This window comes from Malaclemys terrapin, chromosome 8, assembly GCF_027887155.1.
Source record: "Malaclemys terrapin pileata isolate rMalTer1 chromosome 8, rMalTer1.hap1, whole genome shotgun sequence".
NCBI classification, from domain to species: domain Eukaryota; kingdom Metazoa; phylum Chordata; order Testudines; family Emydidae; genus Malaclemys; species Malaclemys terrapin.
The window spans coordinates 35221676-35235026 of record NC_071512.1 but is presented as its reverse complement, the minus strand read 5'-3'; the positions used below and the strand labels follow the sequence as shown (position 1 = coordinate 35235026).

Below are 13351 nucleotides of genomic sequence, written 5' to 3'. Positions count from 1 at the left end.
CACAGGGACTAAGGGGTTAACAGGCAGGTTAGCCATCTCCTCAGCTGCGCTAATTGCTGGGCCAGCAACAGCTGGGGAATAAGAGGCTGCAGCTCAGAGGAGAGGGGAGGCTACAGAGAGGAGCCACCCTGGGCAACAGCCTGGCAGAAAGTCAGACCCCACCCCCCCGGGAGAATCAGAGAATGTGAGACTGCAAAGGGACTATGTGAGAGGGGAGGTGGGGGGCAGCAATGGATTGTGAGGAGCTGGTCCCAGCTGCTTAATGCAGGGTCCTGGGGCTGGAACTTGGGCAGGGGGGCTCCCTTGCCAGCCCCCTCACCCCCCAGCAAAGGGGATAGTAAAATCCAGAAGAGCAAAGGGGTCAGGACTCTGCAGGGGCATGAGATTATTGGGCTCCTAGTGTATCAGACTCATTATTGCCCCGGAAGGGAAGACACTATAAACAACCTAGCTGAGTCATAAGAGGAATCTCCTCCGCCACAGAGACAAATGATTATTGGTGGGCTGGGGGAAACTGAGGCAGGGTCACTGTGATAATGCGCACTGCGGTGAGAGGGTGCTGGCTGGCAAAGGCACCTCTGGACAGTACCTGAAAGGCCTGGATTGAACTTTGGGGTTAGAGAGCAGGGTGGGACTTTGCATGAGCCACCCATGCGCCTACACTTGGCTTCTCACGGGCAGACCATTCGCAGTACTCCCCAGGCAGGCCAAGCACCGGGAAGCAAAGAGGCCCGGCAGCCTTGCAGACCAGCCAGCCTGAACAGTAGGAGCGGTGTGTGCCCCCATCCCAGCAGCAGCTATAAGGTGAGCCTGGGGAAGGTGACAGTGAATCCTTTGTCTCCATGATGTGGAACAGGAAGCTAATAACCTGGATGACTGGATTTGTCCCCGCCTTCTCCCCCTTCCCCCCCCGCCTTACCTAATCCCTATGTGAGGGACCACAGCACAGCTACGTCCAGGCACATTCCTTAGTGCAGGCAGAGGAGACTGCTCTCAGATGGAAGCTGGTGAAGGTGTTTACACAACTCCCCAGGGAGTGAACTGGATGAATTCGGATAGGCCTGCTTCATCAGGTACTTTCCCTTCCTCCCTCAGCTTTGGCCAGGAAGAACAGGATGCTCAAGAAATGAAGGGGAAAGGAATTGGAATTAGAAAAATCCACCCCCTCACCATCTCTCTGCCCAAACCCAAGCCCTAAAGGTGGGTGTTAACACTGAGCCAGGCAGAATAAAATGAGAGAAAAAAACAAAGGCAAGTCTCCAAGAGAGAGCACAGTGTATGTTTCCTCTGTAACATGCTGCAGCAGCTCTGAGGACAAAATGGCAGCCATCCCTGATGCCAGCAGACTCCTTTGAAATGTAAAAGTGCAGTACAAAGAGAAAGTTTCGTACAAAATAACTAGCAGCTGGAAGCATGTATTGTTGCAGTGGTGTAGCAGCTGGGCCAAGTAATCCACCATGTATATAGTCTCCCTCATACAACCAATAAAACTGTTGCATGAAAAGTAGTTGTAGAGTAAGGCGGGTGATGGTGAGTACCTCTAATATCACAAGGGTCTAGGACTCTTGGCACAGCCTAGATACATGCATTGCTGCAACTGTACACCGCAAAGGTGTAATTCATAAAGTCAAAATGGCTGAGAACTTAAAAACTGGACTGTACCAGACTGTGAAATCCCAGTGATTGACCCTGGGGATATTCTGAACAAAGAGTGCTCTCAGCCATGCTTGTAGCTGTTTCATGGCTTCACCCTGAGTCAACAGACAGTCCAGACTTCAGAATGACACACAGACAGGTAACAATCCTGTAATTTTATTAGCTAGAAATGCACCATTTTCAGAGTGAAGAATGTCAGAACCCTGCACGATAGCTCTGTTCGTGGACAACGCTTGGATTAGACAATAGCCATCAGCTAGCTGGGCTGGGAGCCTGCAGTGGGTTTCTGGTCCCAGCCTGAACAGAAGGTTTTTCTCAGCCTATTTCACTCAAGCCTGGCAAGCAGCAGATCCTTCCCCAGGCCAAACCAGACAGACGCAAGCAGCCACACAGCAGAGAGGCCGAGAGCACCGCTGCCATGGGAACCCAGAGCAAACACACCACTTTCCAAACAGAGGTGTGCTTAGGAAACTGGAAGCACCAGCAGGGCAGGGGATCTCCTGGCAGTGGCCAGGGACCTATTCTGAGGGAATGGCTTCACAGAACAGATCTGTTTTGCTTGGACAGCTGACGATGTTGAGGAATGTTTGCGTGGGGGCGGACAAACGCAGGAGGCAGCTCTCCTAGGCCCAGCCTTGAGGACAGCGCTGGAGGCAAGCACATGACCCTCATTCATTGCTAGCTGCTTGACTCAATGGAACTGGTAAACAGGATTCAACAAATACCGTAACGTGGCCGTCCCGTCCCACACACGCTGCTTCCCCGCATTGTTTGGCTTTCGGCTTGCTGCTTTTTTATTTTAGTTTTTTTAAGAGTCAAATGGTTTTTAATTGACTTCCTAGAAACATGGAGTTGTGGTTAAAGCTCTTGATTGGAACCTTTAATCGTTTTTTGTTGTTGTCCTGTGGACTTTTCCCAATTTGTCCACATCTTTCCACAGTATGGTGCCCAGAACTGGACACAGTACTCCAGCTGAGGACTTATCAGTGCTGAGTAGAGGGAAGAATTACTTCTCTTGTCTTATTTGCAACATTCCTGCTAATACATCCCAGAATGATGCTCACTTTTTTTTTTTTTTGGTACAACACTATTACATTGTTGACTCCTATTTAGTTTGTGATCCACTAGAACCCCCAGATCTTTCTGCAGTACTCCTTCCTAGGCAGTCATTGCCAATGTTTCCTCTAACTTTTCCCATCCATGTGCAGAATGAATTTTATGTGCACCACTATGTGTAGCAGGGATGGGGCTGAGGGGTTCGGAGTGTGGGAGGGGTTTCAGGGCTAGGGCAGAGGGTTAACGTGTGGGGGAGTGAGGGCTCCGGCTGGGGGTGGAGGCTCTGGGGTGGGGCTGGGGGGTTTGGGGTTCAGGCTGCCCCGGAGCTGCACTGGGGAGAGAGGACTCCCCTCAGACCTCTCTCCCTACAGCAGCTCCGGCGCTGGGGGAGTCCTCCTCTCTCCCCACTGCGCCGCAGCCCCGGAGCTGGCGGAAGGTAAGTGGATGGCCCTTAGTGGCCTCCTTTGCGCGGCCGCCCAGGTGTGCACCTTAGCAGGAACTTACAAAAGGGCAATGACCTATTTGTGCAATTGATCATTCCTTCCTAAGCGTAGTACGTTGTATTTGTCCTTATTTAATTACATCCTATTATTTCAGACCATTTCTTCAGTTTGTCAAGATCATTTTGAATTCTCCTCCTGTCTTCCAAAGTGCTAGTGACCCCTCCCAGCTTGGTGTCATCCACAAAGTTTATAAATGTGCTCTCCATGCCATTAGCCAAATCACTGACGAACATATTGAATAGAACTGCACCCAGGACAGATCCCTGCAGGATCCTATGTGATATGCCCTTCCAGCTTGAATGTGAACCACTGATAACTACTCCCTGAGTACAGTTGTCCAACCAATTGTGCACCCATCTTATGGACACCTAGGTAGCACAATGGGGCCCGAATCTTCACAGAGGCCTATAGTTACTAGTGTAATATAAATAATCAAGGATAATAAACACAAGGGCCATGGTCATGATGCTGAATGATAAGACATGTCTATGAACATTAAGTGTAGAGATGGATAAATAGTATCACACTTTCAGGGTTAACTGCACCTTTGACACCCCCAACCCCACCCCAGTTTTTCTTGAGGTCACCCACTTAAAGTTTCAGGCTTCCTAGTCATCACTTCTCGGCCAGAGACCTGCGGGTCTCTGCCTCCAGCCTGGGGGTTTAGACTGGCAGTCCCTCTGCATGTCACTGTGATTTTCCCCATTAGGTCTGACCGGGATCCAGCATCTGTGGGTAACCTTTCTCCAGGGGCTACAACCGTGTATACCAGTTACCTGCCAGCCTTCACACAGCCTAAGAATAGTCATATTTGGGTGAAAGCATTACAGAGAACACCCATAAAAACAACCAAGGTTCCTATACGCATACTCAAATCTTACCAGAGGTCACCCAGCCCTCAGCCTTTTCCTCAAGGGTTGGGTTAACCCTTGGCCAGACAGGCCTGTCCATTTGCTGGATCAGAAAGAAGTCTCTGGATCAATTTAAACTCAGGCTGTTTAAAGAAAAAATTCTTTGTTTGCTGGTCTCTGAAACCCCAATATGAACTAGTCTCTGCAAGCTCCCCCAGCTGGTTGTACTTCTCTGGAGTTGTTTACAGCCTGAATGATTCCTGCAATCAGCTCCCATTGTGTTTAATGCCTGGAGGAGCTGTGGTAGCTCTCCTCCCCATAGAACCATAGGACTAGAAGGGACCTTGAGAGGTCATCTAGTCCAGTTCCGTGCACTCATGGCAGGACTAAGTATTATCTAGACCAGAGGTTCTCAAACTGTGGTCCATGGACCACCAGTGGTCCGCAAGCTCCATTCATGTGGTCCGCGGATGGTTTTCTCTAAGGTGTGCGCCTGGGCGGCCACACACAAGAAAATGAAGGGCCACCCACCTAATTAATGGAGCTGTGCAGGTGTGGCTCCACTAACTAGGACACTGGAGAAGACGCACATGTAAGGTGAGGTGGTGGCCTTGGGGGAATAAGGGGTAGGTGGGAGGGGCAGTGGGGTGAGAAGAGGGGATGAGGGGGAATTTGGGACATGCCAGGCTGCAGCAGCCAGAGAAAGAGGCGACTTTCTCCAGCTCCAGGGCTGTGACTGCCAGGGAGAGACCTCCCTCCTTCCCACCCTAAGCTCTGTGGCTGCTGTGGCGGGGGAGAGAGGGAGAGACCCCCACCACAACAGCCCCCGGGCTGGGAAGAGGCTTCCCAGCCTCAGCTCAGGGGCTGCTACAGTGGGGTGGGAGAGGGTACATCCATCATATTAGAAAGGTAAGACTACTGATATTAAAATATGAGTTGTGTGCTTTAATTTGTAGAACAAAAAAAGTTAATTTATCATTAAGGTTTTTTATATAGTGCTTTTATGCAAAGCGTGTTAAAATAGTTAGCTAACGGTACAAGCACCATTTGGTCCGCCGAGACCCTCAGCAATTTTCAAGTGGTCCACAGGAAAAAAGTGAGAACCACTGATCTAGACCATCCCTGACAGGTGTTTGTCTAACCTGCTCTTAAAAATCTCCAATGATGGAGATTCCACAACCTCCCTAGGCAATTTATTCCAGTGTTCAACCACCCTGGAGTTGCATACAATCCGTGGCCCTCAAAGATATATAAACTTAAAACAACATGGTCCCCAAAGTCTAAGATCCTGCATGTGGTTTCAATATATGTCTCAGCTAGTAACTACAACAATTATATACAGGATTCCACACATCAGATTAAATTCTACCTAGCAGAATCTCCACCTGCAGCTTCAATGAGATATGGGATTTTCCTTCATTGCCATCATAAACTGTTCTTTACTGTTGCTATGGGCTGTTTAGCAGCTGCTGTGTTTCACCCACGAGTGCATATCAGCATTTTTGAAAATTGGGTCACTTAAGTGGCTAAATAATTAATTTAGAAGCCCTAAATTTAGGCTCGTAATTAGGAAAATCTTGGCTAAAGTTCTTTGAAAGACTGAGATGAAAGGTCAAAGTATTATTTGATTATGATAATGATTCCACGCTCTTTTCTGGAAGCGTGTATTGTGTACCTCATAAAAAACAAAGGGGGCATGGACCTTGGGGCAGAGGGCCGCTAGAAGGTCACGTAGGCCCTGTACTTACCATTTACAGAGCAGAGTAGCGGGGGAATGTGGGAGCTCTCTGCACATTGAGAAAGGAAGGATTTCACCTCACCCCCAAGCAGGCAAGAGTCAGGCCAGGAGGGGGGCTACTTATGTGACTCCAGTGGCATAACACCCTCAACGTGTGATGCCAAGGCACAGGGTGTTACACAGCCCTCCTGCATTGGTGGGATGGAGTTCTGTCCCGCCAACCCCATGCACTTTGCCCTCATAAAGCCCAGATCTGAGTCTTTTTATGGATGACATGAATTTCCCCACCCATGAGGAATCCTGCAATCTGCTAGCACGTGTCATTGAGCAGAGGCCTTCTGGGGCCTGATTCAAAGCCCAGTAAAGTCAAGGGAAAGATCAGGCCCCTGGTGCCGAAGAAGAAGATGAACCACAGCTGTCGATTAAGTTCCTGCCACTGACTGTAACCTTCTTAAAGAGATCAAGTGCCTCTCTTTATGCTGCAGCAGAGCACTGGGAAATACACCTGCGAGCAAAAACTCTTGAAACATCTGAAGTTCCAAAAATAAAAACCGACCGAGAATCTCTAAAACCCACCACGTCGTTGTTTTAATGTATGTGTGTCTCGCTCTATGTATAAAATAAGGTTAAAGAAGAAATACCACAAATAGAATCCAAAATTCTCCTGCCTCTGGGGAAAAAAAGTTCTCCATGAGTGAGGGAGGTGACATGTCCCTGTAGCCCTCTGGGGAGCCTGGATCAGTGTTATCAGGACTTTCCTGTTCCAGCAGGGCCAGAAACTGCAATATTTCCCATCATGAATCACTCAGCAGCCTCCCACCCCGCAACTAAAACTGCAGGATCTAACCGTAAATCCCTCCAGCCTCGAGAAAAGGTAATTGGGCAGCACTTAAATTCAGTGGCAAGTCATTTGAATTGCTCTGATATTTATTGTAATTGCAGCCCTGCTGGAAGTAACCTGTCTATTATTAACAACAAAGAGTCTGGTGGCACCTTAAAGACTAACAGATTTATTTGGGCATAAGCTTTCGTGAGTAAAAACCTCACTTCTTCGGATGCAGGTTTTTACTCACGAAAGCTTATGCCCAAATAAATCTGTTAGTCTTTAAGGTGCCACCAGACTCTTTGTTGTTTTTGTAGATACAGACTAACACGGCTACCCCCTGATACTGTCTATTATTGTTACTTATTTGTATTTCAGTAGTGCCTAAGGGCTGTTTTTGGGGATTGGGACCATGGTGTGATTGAAAGGCACTCTCCAGACACATACAACAAATTCTTCTGACCTGAGTCACTCCGCCCTGCCCCCCGCAGCGTACAACACGCACATTCTTTGTCAGCATCATTCCCCTCCCCGCACACAAGGATTCACCACTTGGCAAGCCTGTCAGCAGTGAGCCTGGACGCTTGGCATTTCCTTTAAACACACCCTTTATGTTTCCACTCCCGCGCCATCATTTGGGCTGCCTTTCATTGCTTCCCCGGCTCTGGGTTTAGCTATCTATCTTGGCTGTCTTGTCTTCCACTCGAGATGGAAATTAAACCTTCGCTCCAGTGTAGACGTAGCTGTTGGTGTGACTTGATTAGTGTATAAATACCTTCCCCAGGAGAGCATACTGGGTACTAAAGGGCTCTTTAATCTAGGGGAGAAAGACAGAACAAGCGAAGTTGGGACATTAAAAGCAAATTCAAATTAGAAATAAAGTACACATTTTCTGTGACAGGCTTACAATGGTGCCCTGACACCCAGATCGGGTCTCTGCTCCCTGCTACGCATGCACTTTGCCCCGAGGCCCTGCCCCCATTCAGCCTCCTCCCCCTGAGGCCCTGCCCACCGCTTGCGCCTCTCCTTCCCCTCTCACCTGTGTGAGCGGTGGGCGGGACCTTGGGGAAGACACCAAGCCGGGGCAGGGTCTCAGGACACAGCGTGGGCGGGACTTCGGGGGGAAGAAGCTGAGCAAAGGTGGGGCATCTGCGCTGAGCGTGGGTGGGGCCTTTGCGGGAGAGGCCTTACTGGAGGAGATGGTATCGGAAGGGTAGCCGTGTTAGTCTGGATATGTAAAAAGCAACAGTGAGTCCTGTGGCACCTTTAAGACTAACAGATGTATTGGAGCATAAGCTTTCATGGGTGAATACCCACTTCGTCAGACGCATACCCACTTCGTTAGCTCAAACCCAAGTTATTGGGCTCAGAGCAGGAGTAGCTGGATGAATGTCTCTGGCCTGTGTTATACAGGAGGTCCAACTAGATCTAATGGTCCCTTCTATGGATCTCTGCCCTCCCCCTGGCAGACCACTCCCTCGTCATGACTGTCATGGTCTGAGCGCAGGGTACTTCCATCAGGTAGTAGGGCTGATCAGCCCACTGCTCAACAGGTCAGCTGACTGGATGAAAAATCCCATTTTGTCTTTCCTGCTTTAAAGGGCCAGCTCCTAAGTGAGGCCAGGAGCCTGGCTAGCTCAGTCTCACTGGTGTTCTGCAGTCGTCAGTCTTACAAACGTTGATGTCTTCAAGGCTTTTGTTGACCTTCCTTTAACCGGAGCTAGCACATTGATGGTGCACTGTACTGAAGAACTAGCTCCCTCTAGCTGTACCGAGCAGCAACACAAAACGACCCTCACTAGGATCTAGTGCAGGGGTCTCAAACACGCGGCCCGCGGGCCACATGCAGCCCGCAAGGTAATTTTCTGCAGCCCGCGAGCTCTTCGCAGCCTCCCCCCCACCCTCCTCCAGCGTTTACCCAGAGCGGCTCCGGCCCGACGCGCACCGGGGGCAGGGCAGGCTCCCTGCCCCCATGCCACACCGGGAAGCGGCCGGAACGTGGGGAAGGGGGGACACATTGGTGTGTATGTTGCTGTTGCTTCAGGCACCATCCCCAGCAGCTCCCATTGGCCGCGGTTCCCTGTTCCCGACCAACGGGAGATGCTGGGGGCGATGCCTGAAGCAACAGCAATACACATCCCGGAGTGGCGCGGTGGCAGGGCAGGCAGGGAGGGAAACTGCCCTGTCCCCGGTGCGTGCCAGGCCAGAGCCCGCCCCCCCGAACCACTCCTGCAGCCGAACCCCCTGCCCTGAGCCCCTTGCCGCACCCTGCACCCTGACTCCCTGCCACACCCCTCCTGCACCCCAACCCACTGCCCTGAGCCTCCTGCCGTACCCTGCACCCCGACCCTCTTCCCTGAGCTGCCTGACACACCTCACACCCCTCCTGCACCCCAAACACCAACCCACTGCCCTGAGCCCCCTCCTGCACCCTGACCCCTGCCCTGACCCCATGCTGCACCCCTCATCCCTCCTGTACCCCACACCCCAACCCACTGCCCTGAGCCCCCCCGGCACCCCAACCCACTGCCCTGAGCCTCCTGCCGTACCCTGCACCCCGACCCCCTTCCCTGAGCTGCCTGACGCACCTCACACCCCTCCTGCACCTCACAGACCAACCCACTGCCGAGCTCCCTCCTGCACCCCGATCCCCTGCCCTGACCCCATGCTGCACCCCTCACCCCTCCTGTACCCCACACCCGAACCCACTGCCCTGAGCCCCCTCCTGCACCCCGATCCCCTGCCCTGACCCCCTGCCGCACCCCTCACCCCTCCTGCACCCCACACCCCAACTCCCTGCCCTGAACCCCTGCCACACCCCTCCTGCACCCCCTGGGGGCAGGGAGGGGGCAGAGTTGGGGTGGGGATTTTGAGGAAGGGGTTGGAATGGGGTGGGAAGAGGCGGGGCAGGGGCAGGGCCTCATGGAAGGGTTGGAGTGGGGGCAGGGCTGAGGGTGGCGGGGGGGAGGTGTCAGTAATGCAGCCCTCGGGCCAATGTACTAGTCCTCCTGTGGCCCTTGTGGTCATTTGAGTTTGAGACCCCTGATCTAGTGGGTTGGAGTGGCCAAAGCAGTTGCAGTCACCTTTCCCTTTCCATTATTTGCCAGGAGGCAGCTTCCTCCTCTCCCCCCACCCTCCCTCATTCCCACATGTCCAATTTCTGGGTTTAGCTGCTTTAGGGCTTCTATTCAACTGGGCTGAAAACTGTATACATCAATTGCCAATCCAGAAGCCAATTCTCTTAAAAGTGCATTAAGCCCCAGCTAAGCTGTCTGGAAGTTACCAAGCATAAACAACAGCGATTGTAGAAATTCCAGGTGCTTGGAGTGATACGCATGCTCTAAAAAATATGGCTTAATCTAAAAAAGCAAATGTGATGTTACGGGTAGTTAGTCGTCTAAGCAGGGTGACAGGATGGTGCCTTCGGTTTGGAAAAGTGATAGTTTGGGGAAAAAAGAGCTATTTGTTTTTGGGGAAATTTCTGTGGTATAGTTGCAGCAGAGTATTGTTCAGGTAGGATATTTACAAACCCTGATGTTTAGGGCATTAATATCGCATCAATGCCTGTTAAGAGGCGTGGGAGAGATTGTGGCCCAGCAGCTGTTGTCAGTGAAGACTAACTTCCATTGAGATTGATGCAAATTGTTTTGCAGCCACTGGATGGAAAAGCAGGGGAACATTTTCCAGGTAAGGGTGTTTGTTGGGAGAAACTTTAGCTGGTAAGGAAACCTATGGCTTAATATTTATTCATCGAATTGTACGTGATGTTAAGCTCCTCATCTGGCTGGGATACTTTTAAAATGGCTTTGGAAAAAACCTAGCTGAGGGTCTTCCATCCGAAAAATATGCACCAAGCATAAGCTCCTGGGGGCCACGCAAGCACGATCCAATGGCTGGAAGTTGAGGCCAGGGGCGGCTCTATGTATTTTGCTGCCCCAAGCACGGCAGTAAGGCAGCTTTCGGCGGCATGCCTGCAGGAGGTCCGCCACTCCTGCGCCTTTGGCAGCAAGCTTGCGGGAGGTCTGCCGGTCCCGCGGCTTCGGCGTACCCGCCGCCGAATTGCCGCCGAAACCGTGGGACCGTCGGACCTCCCGCAGGCATGCCACCGAAGGCAGCCTGACTGCAGCCCTCATGGCAACTGGCAGGCCGCGCCCCGCGGCTTGCCGCCCCAGGCATTCACTTGGTACGCTGGAGCCTGGAGCCACCCCTGGTTGAGCCTAGACAAATTCAGACTGGAAATACAGTGTAAATTTTGAACAGGGAGGGTAATTAACCATTGGAACAACTTACCAAGGGTCATGGTGGATGTTTTTCTAAAAGATCTGCTCTGGGTCAACCAGGAATCAGTTCAGGGAAGTTCTTTGGCCTGTGCTATACATGAGGTCAGACAGACGATCCCTTCTGGCTTTGGAAACTATGAAAGCTCCAGAAGCTTGGGTTCAGCAGGGCCAGGGTGTGATTGCCCAAAGTCAATGGCATTTAGGCCCTAGGGGCAGACCTAAATACCTTTAAAATCTAGTCCTATGTGCCTAAATTCTATTTAAAAATGGGATTTAGGCCCTTCTGAAAATTTGACCCATTGTTATCACTGAATAATTAAGACCGCCCAATCCCTTTCAGACAGGCCAGCGAAATCGTTTTGGAGGCTTGGACCTCACTGGTTCTCCCCTTGCCCACGGAGAGAAGTGATCTAAATCAGCCCTATACCCAGGGCTGGATTAACCCATCGCTGGGCCCTAGGCAGACATACACACCTGGGCCCCTATCTGGTTGGAGGAGGAAGTAGTTTCTTTACCCAGCCCCCTCCTCTCTCCTTGGCGCCGGGGTTGGGAAAGGCAAAGCGAGTCTCAGCTGTGAGTAAGACTTATCTGCCCACTCATCCACTGGTGCCAATCTGCACGTGAACTGAAAGGCTCACGTTTGAGCAGCGTTACAAGGTCGCAATGCCATTCATGCAGGGGAGTGAAGGTCTTTCACTTTGTGTGCAAATCTGCATCAATTAAATAAAATAAATACATTTAAAAAATATAGGCACCCCCACTGAATTTGGGCCATAGCCACGTGCCTAGTTTGCTTATCCATTATTCTGGACCAGCCTATGCCCGCCGCAGATTAATATCTCCTCCACAGCAGCACAACTTTCTGGCCAGCCACTGGGGGTAGGAGTGGAGTCAAAGTTCTGGTCAGTCCCCTTCCCCACCAGCATACCTCTCGCTCATCTGCATGGGAAGGGAGCAGTAGCCCAGCAGACCCTGATCTCCCATGAGTAGCTCATGCAAGGGAGTAATGGAAGTGATACCCGTACAGGGCAGTCCACTGGTGGGCCTCAAGACAGTTTGTTTACATTTGCACGGCCGCCCACAGCTCCCAGTGGCTCTCTGCAATGGCCGGGAATGGCGAACCGCGGCCACTGGGAGCTGTGGGCAGCCATGCAAATGTAAACAAACTGTCTGGCAGCCCGCCAGTGGATTACCCTGACAGGCTGCATGCAGCCTGCAGGCTGCAGGTTGCCCACCATTGCTCTACGGTACATTCAGGTCTCATTTTCAAGCATCTCTCCACAACCAGAAGGGCTAGACTTTTTTAATTTTTTTTTTTTTTTTTTTTGTCAAATAAAAGCAGAGATTCTCATGTAAGCACAAGTGTCCAGGAGCTGGAGTGTGAATGAAACAGCAAACACCTAATGGACAATACAGAGAGGCCAGGCACCCTGGGGAATCCGGGGAAGGGAATCATGGTAAAATTGTTAGTTAATTTTATTAGTTCTGACCTCACATCTTGGGGGCATTGTGGAAAGTCAATTTGTAGTGAACAGGCGTGCACATCGCTGAATCCTGCACTCAGTCCATGCTCTCAGAGCTGTTATAATTCACCTGGCTGCAACCAGCTGGAACAATGTCAGTAATGTGGTTTGCAGAGAGACGATACAAGAACAATGTGTCAGCCGCCCATTTGTCGGGCTGCTCTCTGGCTTTCAGCCACGTGAGCTGCGTGGGAGGAGAGGCCCAACGTTTTCATTCTATAACCACGCTTTGGCAGAGGAATTACATTCATTGATTTGTCTGGAAGCCTGAAAAATGCTAGTGTTGTAAGGGATCATTATCATTCCTTCTGTATCTTCCCTTCGTGTGTGTGTGTGTGTGTGTGTGTGTGCACGCACACGAGTGCTTAATAATAATCCTGGGATATGCTCCATCTGTGTGTGATGGCAACCACGCTGGGATATGCTCTGTATGAGCGCACGCACGCGTACATGCATGAGAACAGCAACACTAGGGTACATTCTGGGCTTACACTGTAAGTAAGGACAGAGCCTGTGTCGTGATGGGGCTGATTCAACCTCTGGGCACTGTCTCTCGGCACCTGCAAAGCAGTTTTCACCACAGTATTGAAGCACTGACTTGGAACAATGGGTGCAAAGTCTCTGTGGCCTGTGCCTATTTCAGTTTCTATTACGTGCAATGATACTGCTGTGTATGGGACTGATTGGAGCTGTAGGATCCTAAGGATCACTTCCCCTGCAGGATTCACTGCTTTCAGGGCCGGCTCCAGGGTTCTGGCAGCCAAAAAAAATAAAAGCCGCGATCGCAATCTGCGGCGGCAATTCAGCGGGAGGTCCTTCGCTCTGAACAGGAGTGAGGGACCGTCCGCCGAATTGCCGCCGAATAGCTGGACGTGCCGCCCCTCTCCGAAGTGGCCACCCCAAGCACCTGCTTGGTAAGCT

General features: G+C 51.2%; 1 protein-coding gene across 2 annotated transcripts in view; it reads left to right on the top strand.

Annotated features, from left to right (window-relative positions):
• Nucleotides 1-13351, top strand: part of ECSCR (endothelial cell surface expressed chemotaxis and apoptosis regulator) — a 43300-nt gene that overhangs the window by 10720 nt on the left and 19229 nt on the right. The gene's annotated exons all lie outside the window — the stretch shown is intronic.